Genomic DNA, 12,992 nt, shown 5'->3' with positions numbered 1-12,992 from the left:
GAGGGAAGATTGACAAGAAGACCAATGTTAGGAAGCACAACAGACGAGCAGCCCAGGAGGGGAGGAACAGCAACAAGAGGCCCAGCAAGAAGAGACCTGACAAGGAGATACAAGCAGCTCATCACGAAAAACAGAAGTGACACAAACACAGATACAGACATAGAAGAAGAGGAAGAAGAAGACCAAGATCTTCACAGAGAAATAGAAGGTAAAACTGATGGACAAAGAGAAATAAAAAGTAAAACTGATGAACAGAATATAGATAAAGTCTTTTTCGAAGAACAAATGAGTTCACTAAAAGAATGGTTGTCATTAGAGTTTAATGCAATTAAAAGGAAAATGAAAAGAACAAGATAAAATGCAAAGATTAGAACTGGTAATGACAGAAATAGGGAAAAGAGTAGAGAGTGTGGAAGAGTGGGAAATGGCTGTAGAAATGGAAGTGAATGATTTAAGAGAAAAATGGGAAGAAAGTGATAAAAAAAATTAAAGAGACACAAGAGTTGTTATCTCGGAAAATTGATATGTTGGAAAATTATAGTAGGCGAAACAAAATAAAAATAGTGGGTGTGACAGAGGGTGAAGAAGGCACAGACATGAAGGAATTTATAAAAGGATGGATCCCGAAGATCCTAGGAATGACAGAAATGCAGGAAGAAATGGAAATAGAAAGGGCACACAGAGCATTAGCTCTGAAACCACAAACACATCAAAAACCAAGATCCATCTTAGTTAAATTTTTGAGATACACGGCAAGAGAAAATATATTGGAAAGGGCAAGGAATAAAATTAGAGAAGATAATAAACCATTGGAATACAAGGGTAAAATATTTTTTTACACAGACGTATGCTTTGAACTCTTAAAGAGGAGGAAGGAGTTTAATGTAGCAAAATCGATTTTATGGAAAAAAGGTTACAAATTCATATTAAGACATCCAGTCATGCTTAAAAAATTTATTCCCGGGGAGCAAAACAGACTGTTCTCGGATCCAGAGAAAGCGGAAGAATTCACAGAACGTTTGCAGGATAGGAGAAGAGATGTAACAAGAATGAAGAACGGCAAATAAATTATATATAAAGATGTAAAATTAATGTATATGTAAAGAAATAAAGAGGGAAAAGAGAAGGGAAGGAAGGGAGTAAGGGGGGAAAAAAAGAAGAGAGAGAGCTTTGTTATATGTGTTCAAAAAAAAGTGTTTTCTGGAGAGGGCTGGGTAGAGGGGGAATAACTGTCACTGCAAAGTCAGTTGACGCTGCGAACAAGATCGCAATCAAATGAAAAGGGGAGTTGTGGTTGCCCGGCAAAGGGTATGGGGCAACTCAGAGAGGGGGGAACTTTTGGGGTTAATGTATTAGTGGATGTGGGAACTGCATGGGTACTTTATGTTTTAAATGTGTTGTCGTATATTAAGTGTAATAAGAGAAAACTAAGAGATGAAAGGGGGGATGGAGGTGGCAAAAAGGTGAGAAAGAGATGTATGCAAGATATGAAATGGCCATGTTGAACTATATGACTATAAACATTAATGGAATACATAACCAAATTAAAAGGAAGAGGCTACTAAATTTATTGAAGAAGGAAAAAATAGATATAGCATTTGTGCTGGAAATGCATCTAACTGAAGCGAAACATAACAAACTAAAGAGAGACTGGGTAGGACACACAACGGCAGCATCCTATAATTCAAATGCTAGAGGTGTAGCCATACTAGTTAACAAAAATGTACCAATCAAAATAGAGGAGGAAATAATAGATCCGGCAAGGAGGTATGCAATGATAAAGTGTCAGATATACTCAGAATTTTGGAATTTGCTCAATATATACGCACCTAATGAGGAGGATCAAAAGTTTATGCAGGATATTTTTTTGGAGATTGCAAACACACAAGGAAAAATATTGATAGGAGAGAATTTTAACCTTAATTTGGACACAATGTTAGATAAAACTGGACAAAAGACAAGTGAAAAGAATAAAGTAGCCAAATTTATGGTTAAATCAATTCAGGAAATGAAACTTATGGATATATGGAGGAGACAACACCCAAAAGAGAAGGAATTTTAATATTATTCGAATAGGCACAAAATTTACTCAAGGATTGATATGTTTTTGTTGTCAGCCCATGTACAAGGGAAAGTTTGGAAAACTGAGTAAAGCTAGACTACTATCAGATCATTCACCCCTATTATTAGCAATAGAACTGGAGGACATCCCACCAAGAACATATAAATGGAGGTTAAACTCCATGCTACTTAAAAGACAGGAATTTAGGGAGTTTTTTGAAAGCCAAATTAAAACATATTTTAAAGTAAATACAGGATCAGTGAAAGACAAATTTATATTATGGGATGCAATGAAAGCCTTCATTAGAGGGCAGATAATAAGTTATGTGACTAAGATGAAAAAGGATTACAATCCAGAAATCTTTGGCTTGGCTTCGCGGACGAAGATTTATGGAGGGGGTAAAAAGTCCACGTCAGCTGCAGGCTCGTTTGTGGCTGACCAGTCCGATGCGGGACAGGCAGACACGATTGCAGCGGTTGCAAGGGAAAATTGGTTGGTTGGGGTTGGGTGTTGGGTTTTTCCTCCTTTGCCTTTTGTCAGTGAGGTGGGCTCTGCGGTCTTCTTCAAAGGAGGCTGCTGCCCGCCAAACTGTGAGGCGCCAAGATGCACGGTTTGAGGCGTTATCAGCCCACTGGCGGTGGTCAATGTGGCAGGCACCAAGAGATTTCTTTAGGCAGTCCTTGTACCTTTTCTTTGGTGCACCTCTGTCACGGTGGCCAGTGGAGAGCTCGCCATATAATACGATCTTGGGAAGGCGATGGTCCTCCATTCTGGAGACGTGACCCATCCAGCGCAGCTGGATCTTCAGCAGCGTGGACTCGATGCTGTCGACCTCTGCCATCTCGAGTACCTCGACGTTAGGGGTGTGAGCGCTCCAATGGATGTTGAGGATGGAGCGGAGACAACGCTGGTGGAAGCGTTCTAGGAGCCGTAGGTGGTGCCGGTGGAGGACCCATGATTCGGAGCCGAACAGGAGTGTGGGTATGACAACGGCTCTGTATACGCTTATCTTTGTGAGGTTTTTCAGTTGGTTGTTTTTCCAGACTCTTTTGTGTAGTCTTCCAAAGGCGCTATTTGCCTTGGCGAGTCTGTTGTCTATCTCATTGTCGATCCTTGCATCTGATGAAATGGTGCAGCCGAGATAGGTAAACTGGTTGACCGTTTTGAGTTTTGTGTGCCCGATGGAGATGTGGGGGGGCTGGTAGTCATGGTGGGGAGCTGGCTGATGGAGGACCTCAGTTTTCTTCAGGCTGACTTCCAGGCCAAACATTTTGGCAGTTTCCGCAAAGCAGGACGTCAAGCGCTGAAGAGCTGGCTCTGAATGGGCAACTAAAGCGGCATCATCTGCAAAGAGTAGTTCACGGACAAGTTTCTCTTGTGTCTTGGTGTGAGCTTGCAGGCGCCTCAGATTGAAGAGACTGCCATCCGTGCGGTACCGGATGTAAACAGCGTCTTCATTGTTGGGGTCTTTCATGGCTTGGTTCAGCATCATGCTGAAGAAGATTGAAAAGAGGGTTGGTGCGAGAACACAGCCTTGCTTCACGCCATTGTTAATGGAGAAGGGTTCAGAGAGCTCATTGCTGTATCTGACCCGACCTTGTTGGCAGTTGGAAAGGGAGATAATAAGTACAGGAAAGGAATTAGTGAAAAGGGATGATATAACGAAAAGGAGAGAATTGGCAGACAAAAAATTAAAATACGAAACATTACAAGCATACAAGGTGGAGAAGAACATAAAGAAAACAAAGCAAAATTATTATGAACTGGGGAAAAAAACACATAAAATATTTACTTAGCAACTTAAAACAGAACAAGCTAAAAGAACGATACTGGCATCAAGGAAAAAGGACAAATAAATTAATGAAAATTTTAAAGAATTTTATGAACAATTGTATCAAACTGAGAACAAGGGGAAAGCTGATAAAATAGAGGAATTTTTAGCTAAAATTGAACTGCCGAAATTGCAAGAAGAGGAACAAAACAAACTAATAAAACCATTTGAAATAGAGGAAGTACAGGATATATTAAAAAAGCTACCGAACAATAAAACACCAAGGGAGAATAGATTTCCATAGAATTTTATAAAACATTTAAAGAGTGATTAATTCCTCCTCTCCTTGAAGTAATGAACCAGATAGAAGAAACACAAAACTTGCCAGATTCATGTAAGAACGCAATAATTACAGTAATACCAAAGTCGGGGAAGGATCCATTAACACCAGCATCATATAGACCAATATCTCTAATTAACTCAGACTATAAGATTATAGCAAAATTATTAGCAAACAGATTGGCTGATTGTGCACTTAAAATAGTAAAACAAGATCAAACTGGACTTATTAAGAAAAGACGAACAGCGGACAATGTCTGCAAACTTATTAATCTAATTCACGCAGTTCAAGGAAATAAGAAACCAACAGTGGCTGTTGCTCTAGATGCAGAAAAAGCCTTTGACAGAGTAGAGTGGAATTACTTATTGAAAGTATTACAGAAGTTCAATCTACCAGAAAAATATATAAATTGGATTAAAGCATTGTATAATGGACCGTTGGCGAAGGTAACAGTAAATGAATATGTATCAAGTCACTTTAAATTAAGTAGGTCAATTAGATAGGGATGTCCACTATCACCCTCATTGTTTGCCTCAGCAATAGAACCTTTGGCAGAACTGATAAGTACAGAAAATAAAATCAAAAGGATAAAAATAAAGGAGAAGGAGTATAAAATCAGCTTATTTGCAGATGACATCATAGTATACCTAACAGAACCAGAGGTATCTGTAAAAGAATTACATAAGAAATTGAAGGAATATGGAGAAATATCAGGGTACAAGATCAACGCAAATAAAAGTGAAGTGATGCCAATGAGTAACGCAGACTATACAGAATTTTAAAAAGAATCACCATTTAAATGGCAAACACAAGCAATCCGATACCTAGGGATCAGGTTAGATAATAACTTAAGCCACTTGTACAAACTAAATTATCAGTCACTAATAAAGAAATTGCAGGAAGACTTAGAATATAGGAAAGAATTACCGCTAACGTTGATAGGGAGGGTAAACTGCATTAAAATGAACGTGTTCCCAAGGATACAATACTTATTTCAAACATTACCAATTCCCATAACAGAAAAATTCTTTAAGGGACTAAAGAGAATAATAAGGAAATTCTTGTGGAAAGGGAGGAATCCAAGGGTAGCGTTAGATAAATTAGCAGAGAGGTATAATCAAGGTGTTTTCAGTTACCAAATTTTAGAAATTATTATAGAGCCGCACAATTAAGGTATTTATCAAATTTTTACCAGATTGACCTCAGATAGAACTGGATAAAATAGGGGAAAAGGTACCAGAACATATACTTTATAAGTGGGATGAAAAGCTGGTGCAATATAAAAACTCACCAGTACTGCATCATTTACTTAATACATGGAAGAAGATCCACTTAGAAAGGAAAATAAAACGAATCATCAAATACCAAAATTACTATTGACGCAAAATCCGCTAATCCCTTTTACAATAAACAACCTTTCCTTTAGAAAATTGGAGAGAAAAGGAATCAAAAGAATAGAAAACTATTTTTTAGGAAATAATTTATTAACATTTGAACAGTTGAAGTATAAATATGGAATAATTCATGATACAATGTTTGCATATCATCAACTGAAAGCTTATTTAAAGGATAAATTGAGAAACAGACTGAGGTTACCTGAAGGAAGCAGCTTTGAATACGTGATTATAGACACAATGATAATCAAAAGATTTATAACCAAATGTACATTAAGCTGCAAGATAAAGAAAATGAAATAAATTATAAACCTAAGCAGAAGTTGGAAAAGGATCTAAACATAAAGATAAAAAATGAAATATGGGAAAAGTTATGTTCTGGAACGATAAACACAATACAATAAACACAAGGTTACGCATGATACAGTATAATTGGTTACACAGGGTATATATTACTCCTCAAAAATTAAAAAAAATGGGATTCAACATTATCAGATAGATGTTTTCACTGTAAGAAGGATATAGGAACATTACATGCAACTTGGGCATGTACGAAAGTAAATATGTTTTGGGAAGAATTAAATCAGATACTAAATAAAATTACAAAAAGTGATGTACTGAAAAAAAACAGAGATATTTCTTTTAAGTAACATAAGAATTAGAGAATTAGGCCTCAAATTGGATAAAGTGCAAAAAAAATTCATTATGATAGCCTTAGCAATAGCAAAAAAAATGTATAATGTCAACTTGGAAAATGGAAGAGAGCATGAGTTTTCAGCAATGGTACATGGAAATGAATAAAAGTATTCCATTGGATAAAATTACATATCATTTAAAAAAATATAGTCACAATGTTTGAACAAATTTTGGAACCATACATGGAACACATCAGAGAGAGCTTGCCTACAACCTCCATCCCCTAAAATGAGAATGAAAATGATAAGACAAAATGACTAGATTCAGTGTGTAATAAATAGATGACGCATTTTTCTTGTTTATTTTCCTTTGTGTGAAAATATTGTTTTATGGTTTATTGTATTGTATATGTTGAATATTTATGGGTTTTGGAGGGGGGTGGATAGAGGGGAGGGAAAGAAAGGGGGGGAAACAAGGGGAGAAAAGACTACTGTGTAAGTTTAATGAGATACGTTTGTACATATTTTGGTTGATATGTTTCAGTGTGAAAAATAAAAAAATATTTTTAAAAAATCTTCAAAACTGCAGGGTATCTAAAAGAAAATTTATAACCCTTCCTCCAAAGCACTTCTTTAGCAGAATTAAATTCTTTACGCCTTTTAATAATTTCTTGACTTAAATCTGGATAGAAAAAAACCTTATTTCCTTGTATCATCAACGGCGATTGATATCTATGTGCATTTTTGACTGCTACTCTCAAAATAGTTTCCCTATCTTGGTAGCATAGACAACGAATCAAAACAGCTCGGGGAGGTTGACCCGGATATGTTTCCCTATGTGCTCTATCTAATTCTAAACCTTCTGGAAAAAATTCCAATCCCTGTGCTTCAGGAATCCACTTTTTAAAATATTTATTGGATCCAAACCCTCAATTCCTTCAGGAATTCCCACTATTTTTACTTTATTCCGACGGCTTTGATTTTCCAAAGAGTCTATTTTTTTCAATACGTGAATTTCCTCTGAATTTCCCATCCGACAATAGAATCTTCCACTTTTTCTATTATTTCTTTATTACGATCCACTTGTTCTTTACAAATTTGAGAGGCATATTCCATCTTCTTAAAATTGTTTTGAACTGTATCCACCATATTCAAGCATCTATTAACATCAGCTTTAACAACAGAAATATCTTTCTTAACAAAAGAAACTTTTTCACCAATATTATTCATTTTTTCAGTCATATTCATAAATCCATGATCAATCTGAGTAGACATTTGTGTTGACATATTACCTATTTGATGAGCTATAGATTCCAAAATTGTAAAAAGAGCATCAAAAGTAGTATCACCAGTCTCTCCATGAGGCATACCTTCTTTCCTTTCAATAGCAGTCAGTGACTCTTCTTCTATTTCTTCAGTTTGGCACAAAGTTTTTTCTTGTTCTTTTGATTCTGCTATTTTCATCACTTTGCTTCTGGTCTGCACACCTGCAGACCCCGACCCAACATGTTCAGGTCGCTGCCGGCCGACTTCACTGACAGCCCAGACCCTGTCCAGAAGGTCATGTACTCGCAACTCACCGCGCATGCTCGGCAGCGCCGGGGCCCACACATCCGTGTCTTCTGACACGCCGCCTTGGGCCTCTGCGCCACCAGGACCCACAGCGTTATCTTGCATTGGGCCTGACACTATTAACTCCAGCGCTTCTACAGCACACCCGACATAACGGGCACGCTGATCAAGATAAGAAGAAAAATTGAAAGTCTGGCACTGTCTTGCGAGGGTGCCGGGGTAATATTTAAACAAGCTGGAGTGCGTTGCTGCTTAGGTGGCTGTCCAATCGATTCCATGCATTCCACTTGGTACGTAGGCCTCATCTGTACTTTTAAAAGGAAGTTTCTTCTGAATCTGTGCTTTCGACTTCTTTGTATTAGCAGCCATTATAGTCTTTTTACATTCAGACAACTTCCAAGCAAACTTTCCAGACTTTTTTAAGAGTTTTAATTTGGGTATTTATTAGTCCAGCAGGGGGAAGACGGAATCACACTTCTTTTTCCTTTGCCATCAGACCACGCCCCCCTCTTCTACCTCTTTCCTGATGGCAGCAACAAGAACAGAGCATGACTTGGGTGGTGTAGATCCTTGATGATTGCTGCTACTATCCAACAGCAACATTCCATGTATATTTTCTCAATGGTAGGGAGAGTTTTGCCTGTGATGTACTGTGTTGTGTCCACTACCTTTTGCAAGGCTTTCTGCTCAGAGATATTAGTGTCCCCAGTCCAGGCCATGATGTAGCCAATCAACACACTTTCCACTGGACATCGGTGTAATTTTGCAAAGGTCTTTGATGTCATACCAAATCTCCAGAAACACCCGAGGAAGTAGAGGCATTGACATGCTTTCTTCACCATGACATTTATGTGTGGGGTCAGAGACAGTGACTCCCAGGAATTTAAATTTGCTCACTATCTCTACCTCTGATCCCCAATGATGACTGATCCTTACACCTCTGATTTTCCCTTCCTAAGTCCACAATTAGCCCTTTTGTTTTGGTGGCATCGAATGCAAGGTTGTTGTTAGTACACTATTCCACCAAGTTTTCAGTTCTATTTCTGATTCATTGCTCCTTTTTTATCTAACCCACTACTGTGGTATTGTTAGCTCATTGTCAATGGTGTTATTGTTGTACCAAGCCACACTGTCATAGGTGTCAAGCAATTAGAGCATAGATTAGAGAACATAGCTACAGTTAACAGCAAGCCTTGTCAATGAGTTCTTACCAGACACTTCTACCCTTTACTCTTGTGTTCATCAATTTTGCTGTTTCTTCTTCAGAAACATCCAAATGAAAAGGTGCTGCATTGCTTCAAATATCTTCAAGGTCTCACCATTCTGCATCTTTATTTAGCATAATCAAAAGACATTATAGTACAGGTCTTAACATAATTAAAAGGCACTACCATTTTGATGAAGGGTTCCAGTCTGAAACTTTGACAATTCTTTTTTTGCTACTAATGTCGCTCAACCCGCTGAGTTCCTCCCGCAGATTGTGAGCATCTGTCATCTCGCGTGTATCCCAAGCATTTTACAAATATTGTTGTTATAACACCTTCCAGCCTAACAACCCTCCCTGAATACTGCATTCCTCCAGTTATTTCCACATATTTTTTTTTCAATTACTTCACCAATAGCAGTAATCAGCTGCAATACTTAGTAATGAAATTCCCTGCTGATCTTTTTCATCTCTCATTCATCCACTAGGACAGCCATTCTCATAATTTTTTATGTTTTTTATGTAGTCGCAAAAAGAGAATATGGAAGAAACCAAAACTTGACTACTTCACAACAAAGGGAGCTCATAAACTATGAGCAGTCCTAAAAGGGCCATAGCCAATAAATGGTTGAGATTGGCTGCTTTAGGATACTCCTTAAAATTTCTGTTTCAGTTTCCCATTCTGTGGCTCTGCATCAGATTTTGTTTGATTACATTCCTCTGAAACATCCTGAAATATTTTACACATTATGCTAAATTAGAGCTGTCCAAAACACGGTTTGCAAGCCACGTGTGGCTCTTTGACATATAATGCGCTGCTCACCAAAATATATTGGTTGAGACAGGAATCGTATAAGCTAGTGCTCACAATAGTATTTATAGTGAGCAGGGCGCGATCGCATGATTATGGTGCATGTAATTAGTGTATTGTAAGTGTGTTCCAGGCCGCTTGTTCTGACCACGGACTCTTGCCTTGGACCTGGCCTGCCCACCTGTGCCCCAGAGCACCAAACTCAAACTTACCACCAAGTCCCAGCCGCCCACCCACCAAAATTCAGACTCGCCTGGTCCCAGTTACCCGCCCTAAACGCAAACTCACCAGCTTGTCCCGGCCACTTGCCCACCCATCCAAGCTCCCAACGCCCTGAACTTACTACCTGATCCCATCACCTGCCTGTCCATCCGAGCTCCTGACGCCCCGAACGATGCAGGTAGTGTGCATGTAGTAGTCAATCCCTAAATTTTACCCTAAAAATTGGTCCACAAAATTCAATTATAACAAGAATATAATCGGTATGTGTACATTTTGATTATTGAAACTAATACAAATTTGAAGTTTAAAAACTATTCATACATGAATAAATATCATTACATACATGTATTAAATTTTTTTTTAATGAAACAAAATGTGCATGTAAAAGTAAAAACGTATATGTAAGATTTGTTCATGTCTTGCAGCTCTCAAACATCTGAAGTTTATCGTATGTGGCTCTTACATTAAGCATGTTTGGCTACCCCTGTCTTAGATGAATGCCAAATGTCACTATTTCTGTTTCTCACTGAAAATTCCTATAACATTTCTGGAGGGTAGAAACTAAGGAGGAGGGGCACAAATAGATCATATAGCCCATTGAATCTGTTCCACCAGTCAACAGGTTCATGGCTATATTTCTTTGTTAATTACACTTATACATTCTATCCCTTTAATGCAGGGGGCCACAAATCTTTTAGACTATTGATACCTTCATGGAATCCTTGATCCCTCATTGACCCCCCCAGGCATGTACAAAAAAAAGTAAATAATAATTAAGTAGATGTGCAGTTAGTGAGGGAAACTTCTACCAAAGCCTGCTTTCCCATATACCTCATTGAGGGAAACTGCTTACCAAGCCTTGAAAGACTGTTGCTCTGTATCCCTTCCCCCCTCCCCCCGTGAATATCTCATGAAATATAGGGACATGAAAAGGAAAAACTGTTTTCTGTCATTGTGGAAATCATGAGAAATGTTCAAAATATTGCATATAATGTTGGAATTCAACATAAAAGTATTCAGCTTTCAACCCCAAAAGTTCCATTGACCCCAACCCCAGCATTTATTGACCCCTTTTTGATCCCAGGCATTTATGAACCCCTTGGATACTCCCATCGACCCCAGAGGTCAATATCGACAACTTTGGAAACCCTTGCATTAATACATGAAAATCTATTGGTATCAAAATTTGACACTACGTAATTGAGAATCTTTGATGTTTTAAAGTACAGAGCTTCAAAGCTTTACAGGTCCTTGAATGAGGAATTTTCTTATCATCTCAGCCCTAATGGACAAATTTATATTATACACCATGACTTTGTTGCCAGAGAAAAGAATCTCAGCAACTATATCTCATAACTATAACATTTCAGTGAGATTACTTTTTATTCTTCTAAACTCAAGAGAATTTGCCCTACCCTACTCATTTCTACCTCATTAAAAAAAGTTTCTTTAACTTCAGAAATTAAAAAATAAAAAAACCTCAGAAATAAGTCTAGTAAGCCTTCCATGCAGCTAACTTTTAGTCAAGGAGCCTCCAAGTATGGAAATACCAAGGAACTATGCAGCAAGGCATAAACTAATGTTGCTTTTAATGATAACATTTTCACTACATGAAATAGTTGAAGGTAAGGGGCAATGAAGTTCCTCTGATTTTCTACATCTGCACAGAATTCCATGTCTGCATTTGACAGCCAGGGGAAGACATCTGAATGCCAGAGGTTGTAACATGGATCACATATTGCTGCAGTATTGAAATACTAGTGACATACTAAAGCAGCAAAATATCCACCTTCCAGTTCAATTCTTGCTTTCCCTCCATAGATGAAGTTATAATGAGCTAAACAGGAAAGTCACCTGTGTCTCTGTTTAAAATGCTATGTATAAAATCTCTCTGGATAATCCTGTGAAGGTAAGCACATCTATTTGCTACCCAACTTATAGCATTGCTGCCAAGAAATCAAATTGCATTGCTTATTTCAGAGCAACATGAATAACAATGCAGTTACCTTTGTCACAAAATGCAAAAATGACCTACTTTCTGTATAATTTTGAAAATCTGACCACTTTCCAGTGTCAGTCTTGCATCAAGTTAACCAATTCGCCAGTCATCCAGGTTTGAATCTGCTGCTCTCTAGAAGGAGTTTGTGTGTTCACCCATTCCCACATTCCAAGGCGTACAAGGTTTGTATCTCATTGGTCACATGGGTATAATTGGGCAGCATGTGCTTATGGACCAGAAGGGCCTTTTACCGTGCAGCATCTCTAATCTAACATTAAACACAAAATTCCTTATATATATGTTGCCTTATATGGGAAAATTAGCTCTCTGTGGGTGACTATCATTGGGTGCTCACATGACAAATAAATCTTCAGAATACAGTGGATTGGGACCAATTCTGTAATTGTCTATTATTTATAACATTCCCACTCCACATGATATCCTCTCTAACTTCCTCCAAACCGGGCAACATCCCAGTGAACCACTTCTACACCCACTCCAAAACCTCCACATCGTTCCCATAGTGTGATGACCAGAACTGCACACAATACTGTGAATGTGGCCTAACCAAAGTTTTATAAAGTTGCATCTTAATTTTCCAACTTTTATACAAGGTGCCCCAACTAATAAAAAGCAGGTTGCAGTCTTCTTTACCAACCGATCCACTTACCTTGCCACTTTCAGGGACCAACTGGACTTGCACCCCAAGATCTTTCTGAACATAAATAATCTTCAGGATTCTGTATTTTACTGTGTACTTTCTCCTAGCATTTGACCTCTCAAGATGCCTCACTTCACACATCTTAATTAAACTTCATAGGGATTTTTCGTCCCACATTTCCAACTGATCTTTATCTTGCTCTAGTCTTTAACAACCTTCTTCACTCACCACAACTCCACTAATTTTGAATCTTACAAATCAGACCATCTTTATTTCCATTCATATCATTTATACAGATAGATTGATGGACAGATGGATGGA

The 12,992-nt window shown here is 38.0% G+C and overlaps 1 protein-coding gene across 22 annotated transcripts in view; it reads left to right on the top strand.

Annotated features, from left to right (window-relative positions):
- dock3 (dedicator of cytokinesis 3) overlaps positions 1–12,992 on the top strand; it is a 939,092-nt gene that overhangs the window by 508,630 nt on the left and 417,470 nt on the right. Inside the window, exon 1 of one of the 22 annotated variants that reach the window (XM_069936846.1) lies at positions 12,096–12,192. The exons of the other annotated variants lie outside the window; for them this stretch is intronic. The gene's annotated coding sequence lies outside the window, so the exon portion shown is untranslated. Of the gene's footprint in view, positions 1–12,095; positions 12,193–12,992 lie in introns of those variants that run through there. 22 annotated transcript variants of the gene reach the window in all.

Source organism: Narcine bancroftii, chromosome 5 (assembly GCF_036971445.1).
Source record: "Narcine bancroftii isolate sNarBan1 chromosome 5, sNarBan1.hap1, whole genome shotgun sequence".
NCBI lineage: Eukaryota > Metazoa > Chordata > Chondrichthyes > Torpediniformes > Narcinidae > Narcine > Narcine bancroftii.
Note: the sequence above shows the minus strand (reverse complement) of the source record. Positions and strands in the feature narration are given on the sequence as shown.